Source organism: Psammomys obesus, unplaced genomic scaffold (assembly GCF_907164565.1).
Source record: "Psammomys obesus unplaced genomic scaffold, mPsaObe1.curated_primary_1811, whole genome shotgun sequence".
NCBI classification, from domain to species: Eukaryota; Metazoa; Chordata; class Mammalia; order Rodentia; family Muridae; genus Psammomys; species Psammomys obesus.
The window spans coordinates 48,039,797-48,048,986 of NW_026587216.1; the positions used below are offsets into that span (position 1 = coordinate 48,039,797).

The window sequence follows — 9,190 nt, forward strand, 5'->3', positions numbered from 1 at the left end:
TACGCGCCCAGGACCGCCATCTCGCAGCAGGCGTCGGCCGGGCCGCCCAGGCCGCCCGCAGCTCTCGGATCCCGCACGCCCGGCGCGCCGACGCCCGGCCCTCCCCCCGCCCCCCGCCCGGCCTACACCTCCCTTCCTCGGGAGCGCGCGGCGTGCTCGCGACGTCGGGGCCGCGCACACGCGCGCCTCCCCGCCCCCGGGGCCGCTCCGAGCCGCCCGTCCGGAACGGGCATCCGGCCGCCCTCGAGCATGCGCGGCGAGGGCGCGCCGGGCCCGCCGGAGGGCGGCTCCGCTCCTCCGGGTCTTCGAGAGAGCCGCGCCAGCCAATAGGCGGGAGGGGGCGTGGCCGGAGCCGGAAGGGGGCGGGGCACCCCGCGGGAGGCGGCCGAGGCTCGCGAGCAGCCCCTACCTGGTCTCCTCAGGCGGCTGCGGAGCCTCCTGCGCGGCCGCGGGGAGGGTCCTCCGGGCGCTTCCTGCCCAACCCGGCCCTTCACAGTAAAAGCGCGCCGAGAGTGAACACCCCTTGGACTCGCCCGACGTTTGATTACTAAGCGTTAACACGCGAAAAGACTTTTACTTGTGTTGGTGACCCCAGGGCCCCCTTCTCTGGGCACCGACCACGCTGGCCGGGAACAAAGCTAGCGCTGACTGAGCGGGTGCTCGCGTCGGCGGCCGCGCCCTTAGTCCACGCGGTAACCCTGGAAGGGAGGGTCTCCTGACCCCTTTACCCGTGAGTCGACTGGTTAGGGACAGAGCTGCTGACTGACGATGGTCTGCTTCAGAGAGCCAAGTTCTGCCAGCGCAGAGGGCTCAGACACCTCACCTAGGCCCCACCCGTTACTTACCCCCTCCCCGGAGCCCGCTGGTTCTCTTGTCTGAAAGGTTCAGACGTCCTGGCTTCTCTTCAAGGAAGCGCTGTTGCGTTGCGGGTGCCATCGTCCACTTCCCTGCCCCTTTGGGTAACAGTTTCTCAGCAACATCGCCTTTCAACGCGAATGCTCTAAATGTTGTGTTATTCTTTAACCACCTTTCTGATCCACTCTTCTGTCGTTGTGGCTGTAACTTTTGAAAGAATAGTAGACCGAGAAGAGCACTAAGACACCATGAGTATTTGTAGGACTCCGAAAGTACCTGTTGAATAAATAAATGTGCACTTTCTGCCACTGCAGTACGTTAGCTGTCGCCCCAACTTAACATACAAGTTAGCTGTGTGTACACCTGATGCACAAAAGCCACTCGAAAATGGACGTGACAGTTTTACTTGTCTTCACTCTATTCCTCTTGCTATCATAGAATACTGACAAAAGGGAAATAGGGTTTATTCTGGCTCGTATCTGGCGGCAGGAGCTTGAAGCAGCTCCTCACAATAAATCATAAATCAGAAAGTAGAGAGAGAGTCATGCTCCTGATTTTGTTGTATGCAGTCCAGGATCCTCTGCCCATGGAATGGCCCTGCCCACAACTAAGACTGCTCTTCCCACCCCAGTTAGCATAATCAAGAAATTCCTTCACAGGCAAAGGTCAGAGTCCCATCTCCCAGGTGATTCTAGATTCTGCCAACTGACCATCATGCCACTCTGCTGGTTAAATGCCTTAGTTCCTCAGCTTTAAGGACAACGTGCTTCATGGAGCACTTTCTATTTGTTCTAGGAGATCACTGAACATGCCCACTAGACTCTGGGTTTAAACCATGTTGCCTTTACAGTTCCTGCATCCTTTTGCTGGAAGGTTTCTTTAAACAAAGGCAGTAGATTTAAACAAACGTCCTCCGCAGGGTCCTCACTGCCTTCCTCGTGAACGTGTACAGATTTCTCTTTCTGCCTTCTCTGTCTCACCACCTCACTTCTTCCATGCTCAGACTTTCCACGAGACCCTAAAAGAAGTTCCTAGGGTTCTCCTATCCCCTAAGTTGACACCTAATATCAAGTATTTGTTATTACTGAATATTTCCTTAGTTTCCAGTGAACACTGTTATCTTTTCATCAATCACTTCACATGTCCTTGTTTACTGTCACATGTTAAATCCACCAAAGTAATCACAGAGTGTGAATAAGTTTAGCCCTTTTAAAACACATTGGCAACTTGCCTTGCAGAGAGAATGTAGTCTTAGGTGACACATTGCTGAAATCAGAACACACCTCAGCCCCTGCAGACACATTCTCATTTTCATGACCTTACAAACTACCTACCTGCAAGGCCTCTTCTTTCATTAATTAAAAAAAAAAAAAAAATCAAGCAAAAGTACTATAAACTGTATTTTCTGATTGCATTGGTCCACAGGAAAATGGGTTGACATTATACTTTAAAATATTATATTTGTTACTTCCACTTTTCCCTTCACTCTTCATGAGAATTAAACGGGTTTCGTGGGCTCTGAAAGTGCTGTGAGCCGGAAGCATTGCCTTCTGCTGCCTAAGACACCAGCCCGCTTGCCACTACAAGCTGTGAGTTCCTTGACCTGGTTGTACTTAAGCTAGAAAATCGGCATCGTGATGAACGCATGACGTAGTAAAACTATAAATGATTTGCTACAAGTTCAGTACCTACAGCCATACACATAGGCTTCTCACCAAAGGACTGCTGCCATATCACCAACTTCCCCACTTCACTGTGCCAGGCGATCACAGGGTATCCCATGTGAGCAAATAGATACTTACCAGTGTCTGCTTTCTTACAGAACTATTCACTGCTTCTACATGCAATAAAATATTGATTTGGGTGACACATTTATCTTTTTGTTTTCAATTGGCACATTCATTTCTTCCTAACAGCATAGAATTTGTATATTTTCTATTTGCTTAATAATTAAGGAGATGAGGGAGGGAAGGTGGGATTGGGAGGGGATGAAGAAGGGAACTACAGCTGGGATACAAAGTGAATAAATTGTAATTAATATAAAAAAATAATTTGTTTAATTTCATTAAACAGTCATTTAGCATTTGTTTTAGAATTACCTACTAATTATTTTCTCTTCATTCTATTTGCTAAAAGACTTTTCTCTATCAGTAGTGATCTTTTAAAAAAAAAATGCAAGGAGAGGACCTAGAACTCCTGCTCAGATGTAGCCCATGGCAGCTCAGTCACTAGGTGGTTTCCCTAATAAGGGGAACAGGGACTGTCTCTGACATGAACCCTGCCTGTGGCTGGCTCTTTGATCACCTCCCCCTGAGGCAGGAACAGCATGCCAGGCCACAGAGGAAGATGATGCAGTCATTCCTGATGAGATCTGATTGGCTAGGGTCAGAGGGAAGGGGAGGACCTCCCCTATCAGTGGACTGGGGGAGGGTGCATGGGAGGAGAAGAGGGAGGGTGGGTGAGATTGGGAGGGGGAGAGGAAGGGGGCTACAGCTGGGATACAAAGTGAATAAATTGTAATAATGATAATTTTTAAAAATGCGTCCACAAATTTGTGGGCACTTCTTCCCTCACAAACTAGAGCGTAATTCTCTCCTGATAGGGCCCACAACTTGGTGAGCAACTTGGTTCTAACGTGTAACAAAGCTGAGTTGTTACTCTGGTCGCATTGGGTCACATGTCCCTGCTCCCCAAAATCACTAGCAGCTGCCAAGTGGCAAGACTATACCTAAGCAGCCCTAAGAAAGGACCCACACCAAAAGAAACTAAGCATATTGCCTGAGACTAGAAAGGATCTGAGACCCCCTACCAGGTGCCACTTGAGTGACACAGAGAAGTGGATCCTTCAAGACTTCAGAGAATGGGGTCCTGACCACAGCCTCTCAGGGATATGAAACCAAAACCATTCAGTTAAGTCCTTCACATGCCTGACCCACAGAGCGATGAACTGAATGGACCAACTTCATTATAGTTCAAGCCACTAAATCTTGGGACATAACTTGGTATACCACAGTAGAGAAAAAGCGCACCAGTCCAGTGGTTCTCAACCTGGGATAGTTTTGTGTCTCAGAGGAATAAAGTGATAGGTTGAGGTTGTGTGTGTGTGTCTGTCTGAGATGGTTTCATAGGAAGGTAGTTTTGGTTACCATCTAGACTGTGGTGCTAAACATCCTCTAGTACACAAGGCAGTTTCCATCCCCGCTCAGGCACCAGCCAAATTGCCAGCACTGGGCGGAAGCAACTGCGCCAGCCTGTCTACTTTTCTCTATACCTCAACAGTTTCCTATTCCCCGTGTGCTACAGAGAAAAGTCAGCTTTGCTTCTTGTCCATTTCTCACTTGAGTGCCCCTTTGATTGCTAACCCTTCCTAGTTTTCTCATGCTCTGCTGCTAGTGAAAGCCTGAACTCTATTTTCCAGTGCCACCAAAGACAACCTGCTCTTCCTTCACGACTCCTCACGAGGTAGAGGAAATAGCATGCAGGCAAACAGCTTGGCGCTAAGCAGCTCTCCTTTGCCTACAATCAGGTAAGACACAAGGGGATCAAGAATGTAAGAATTAGGAGTTGATAATAGCCAGGCATGGTGGAGCGCACCTTGAATGCCAGCACTTGGGAGGTAGAGGCAGGTGGATCTATGTGACTTCAAGGCCAGCCTGGTCAACGTAGTGAGTTCCAGGACAGCCGGTATTATATCAAGATAGATGGATGGACGGACGGATGGACAGACGGATGGACAGATAGATGAGTTAGGGATACACTAAAGCAACTGTATCTTAGAAAACTTATTTCTGTTCGCTGTATCGGAATTCTTTAGAAAATCAGAATTAGTGTGTGCGCACACGTACACATACGCATGGATATATTAGAAAATCGACTCACACAATCGCAGCAGCAGGAGGGAAAAACACATCTTGTTTGTGAGAAAGAATCAGGACGAAGTTTACACACGTGTTCGCTGTCCTGTTGGCCTCCAGCCAAGGACGGTAACTCGCTCACATTCAAACTAAGTCTTCCCCACTATGCTCGTGGGCCCACAAGCCAATCCTGTCTGGAAACACCCCCATAGACAAACCCGAAAGGAATGATCATCCTGATCTTCTCCTCCCCTGTTTCCTCCCTCTCTCCCTCTTACTCCTCTTCTTCTCTTTGTTTTTCTACTTTAGGGTTTTGGGGTTTCATAGAGACCGGATGTTGTGTAACATAGACTAACCTTGAATTGACTGTGTAGCTGAGACTGGCCTGAAAATTCTCGTCCTCCTCTTCCTGTCTCCCAGTTGCTAGGATTATAGACAGGAGGGCAGCTGTGTCTTGGTGGCTGAGATTCAGTTAGCTCTCTGCTATGCTCAAAGTACAAGTTGATTATGTAAGCTTGAGAACAAAGCGAGCTTAGATTAATTAGCCATCAGCAAAGCACCTGCACAGTGGACCAGGCCAGGCAAGGCCAGCCACAGCCAACAGCCAGCAGATAGTCTAAAGGTCAGCTCCTGTATTAGTCAGTGTTCTCTAGAGTAGCAGGATATATAGAAAGAATCTTTATATATATATATATATATATATATATATAGAGAGAGAGAGAGAGAGAGAGAGAGACAGAGAGAGAGAGAGAAGAGAGAGACAGAGAGAGAGAAAGGAGATTTATTAGAATCACTTACAGGCTATAGTCCAATTAATCCATGAAAGGAAAGTCCAAGAATCCAAAAATCTCTCAGCCCACAAAGCTGGATATCTCAGCAGGTCTTCAGTAGATGCCAGAATCCCAAAGAAGAAGCTCTAACACCTGTGAAAAAGTGGACTTGATATCAAGGTGAGGGCAAACAGGCAAAGCGCAAAAACTTCCTTCTTTCATGTTCTTATATAGACTGCCAGCAGATGATACAGCCCAGATTAAAAGTGTCTTCCTGTGTGGAGAATCAGATCAAAGGCCTGTGTCTTCCTACCTGAAAGGACCAGACTAGAAGCAGACTCACCCACTTTAGACCAGGCAAAGAAAGCTCACACAGGTGAGCCCTCCGTTTCCCAACTGTAGTTCTCCAGATAGTCAGGATGACAACCAAGAATAGCCATCACAGCTGCTGATAAAGCAAAATCAGAGATGGAGAGAGGGGAGTTTTTACTGCTCCTAACTGAGTGGATAGAGTATAAACTAGTTATCTTTCTGGTTGGGCCCAAAGGGCATGCATAAGATATGTGGACCCTCCTTTGGCTCAACCCATCATAATACAGAGAACCAACAATCTCAGCCCTTATCCAGTTTCTGTTATAGCCCTATAAAAATATAAGACAAAACGAACAACAACAACAAAAACCTTTTCTTTCTCTCTCTTAGGCACCCCTCCTACTCTCAGTGGTTTCAGTTTTCCTCAGTTTCTCACTTTTCTGTAATTCTCATGAATAAAGTTTTCTTTTGCCTTACTAATGCCTAGAGTGTTTATGTCTTTAATCTTTGCTGGAGCCATCATCTCAAGTCAATCTTCGGTTTCTGTGTCTGGCACCTCAGAATCTTGGGTTAAGCACGACGGGACCCTGAAATGTCCTGCCTCACCCCAAACCCCTGCATGACTTTTGATACTTTGTGAATTTCTGTACACTGTGTGGAGGCAGAGGCTGAGATTGTCTTACTCACTCTTGCATATTTTATAAGCCAGCACATTCTGTGTGGATTCAATACATATCTGATAAACAGATTACTAAAATCCTAAGCCTCCAAGACTTTGCCAAAACCTTTATCACTTAATTTTCTCTTTTTATTTACTTATAAGAACTCGTAGCAAATAGTGGACTATCAATATTGACAGGATGAATACAAAAAAAGCGAGAGTTCCTTTTCATGTCTTATCATCTTGATGCAGTTGCATGAAAGTTCCTATTGTGGTAATATAGACATAGGGAATCTTAACGATAGACCTGTTAACTGAGAGGAGTAATCACGGAGTTAATGAAAGTGATCACGTTGTGGATGTCTTAAAACTAAGGCACGGTTGACCTTGTGCCCTGATACATAGATTTTTGCCTTCATTTCTGCATGAAGTGAGGCTGTTAGCCAGTATAGTTGATTATTTGATTTTGAGCAAAAGTATTAATTTTAAATCCATGTTTCTTTCTGTAATAGATGTGGAAAGTTCAAGGAAGAATTAAACAAGATACTTGACCCTACAGATGTTCTACTTCAACTATCTTTAACCAAAGTGAAGGATGACCATCTATGACTATCTAAATAGACTTCAGAAAGGCTTTCTAGACATAGTTATTAATCTAGGTCTCTAAGAGTGACTATGATCTTGAAAAGAGTAGGGTGATTTACAACAACAGGGTAGGCTGGAGAGAAGCAGTGTGCACAGATGGAAGAAGGCTGCAACCACTCTTGCTTTTCATAAACTGTTGTTGAGGCATGTCTTTGCTCACTATTGCTCTCCTTTGCCATTCTAATCTCGGTTTACTAATATTTTCTAAAGCGTTTGTCTCCTGCATATCTGCAATCAGACTTTACCCTGTGATGACAATTCACACATTTACCCAAAGGTACTTGCGTCTTACTCAACCACCTCCCAAGACCTGCGCAAGAGGAAGCTGTTGCCTTCCCCTCCTCCAAAGAATGGCCCCTTTGGTGGCTGTAGGTCATCACTGAATTTCATAGCTTGATGAAGCCCTTGTAATTTCACTGGATGCTAATCATTACCTCACTTCTAACCCTGCCCACTGTCTAAGAAATCCTCCCTCTTAACATACCTACGGCTACCATTTACACCTCACAGTCAGGAGCTCACCAGCCCCAGAGGCTTGCCACATGGAATCAGGGGGAATAAACTCAAACTTCATTGGGTAAATCAGATTATCTATCATAAAAATGTGAACTTAGAGACCTTGAGTTTTGTTCACTGATCAGCTGAGGGTGTGGAAGTGACAGTACCTGGCCAGGCTTGAGTCAAATGGCAGCACTGCAGCCCTGAATGCTCAGGTTACCTGGAAGTTATCCAGGAACGGAAACCACGGACCTCGTGGAAAAGCCCAGATCCATAGAGACATTAGTGTACAGTGAGGATTTGCCAACATTTGTGAGGCTCTAAAGTACTATTTGCAGTTGAGTAAAATGAAATTCTCACTTATCCTTTAAGTAAATTCTCTTTTCACCTTAGCTATTGGAGTATCTTTTGGAGATTCACAGGTAAATGATTTTGAAACCTAAAGTGTCTTCATGTGGTATCCCCCCAAAAGTTCCCATGCTAAAGGTATAGTAAAAGCCTCCATGTTCAGCGAACATCATGGAAGAGTAGGCAGCAAGAATGTAAGGGCAAGGTAGTGGAAAGGGATACTGTGAGACGCTAACTTCTGGAGAGAACATGGCTACACACTCATGCACTCATAACTGTGATTATCAGATTAAAACTGCCTAAGAGCCAGCCAGCCAGAAGTCGAGCACTGAAAGAAGAGAGGCTCCATCCTTAGCTGAGCAGCATTTAGGAGCAGATAGGGAAGGGAGGGTCACTTTTATTTGGAGGTGTGGCCAGGGGCTGGCTGACCATACCACAGCAGATTACCCCACACTTGCACGCACATATATGGGTAGCGCTCATTATACCCAGTGAGTCAGGCTTTTGACATTTTTAAAGAAGACAGGAAATACAAAATTGGGGATGGGAAGTGTTTGGCAAGTCCAGGGGAGTTAGAGAGGACAGTTAAGTCAAAATGCACAGTACACACATGTAGAACTCTTAGAGAATTATAAAAATACTATCTTTAAAAAAATAAATAAAATCTTAACATTTTACTTCTGGACATCTAGTAGTTGCACCAGAGGGGGAGAAAATAGCATTTTAAATCTGTCAAAAGAAAAGATTTTTGTTTTCAGCCAGTAGATCCAATCCCAGAATGTTGGCCAAGTGTTGTTGATGATTGACCAGCAACATTATGAGGGCTCCTGGGAAGGATGTGGCTGTTCCCCTGACACTTCCTGTTTTCTGCCACCTTCCTGGCCCACTGTGAGTTGAGCATTTTGCCCATGATGAACTGCCTCACCACAGGCCCAGAAACTATGGAAGAAGCAACCATGGAGAGAAGCCTCTAATACTGTGAGGAAAATAAACCTGGTCTCTATTAAGTTCCTTTTCTCAGGTATGTTGTCATAGTGATAAAAATTGCTTGATGCAGCCCTTCAGACTCTTTGCTAGTGTGACCACAAACCTGGTCTCATAGATTTTGGTCAGCTAGGTGTCCCCCAGCTGCCTGTGTTTGCCCTACCTCTGATCACAGTGTACCTTCCAGACTCCTGACATTTTTGAAACCAATTGATGAAGTTTTCTTGGCAAACAAACAGATCTAGAGTTTAGTATCTCATTTG

At 45.9% G+C, this 9,190-nt stretch overlaps 1 protein-coding gene across 7 annotated transcripts in view; it reads right to left on the bottom strand.

Annotated features, from left to right (window-relative positions):
• The window catches only part of Wwp1 (WW domain containing E3 ubiquitin protein ligase 1), a 100,659-nt gene extending 95,517 nt beyond the window's left edge, over positions 1–5,142 (bottom strand). For 5 of the 7 annotated variants that reach the window (XM_055603185.1, XM_055603183.1, XM_055603181.1 and 2 more), the window contains exon 1: positions 846–1,131. The gene's annotated coding sequence lies outside the window, so the exon portion shown is untranslated. Of the gene's footprint in view, positions 1–845; positions 1,132–5,065 lie in introns of those variants that run through there. The other 2 variants (XM_055603180.1, XM_055603182.1) reach the window with 2 other exon arrangements.
• Between the last annotated feature and the right edge of the window lie 4,048 nt (positions 5,143–9,190).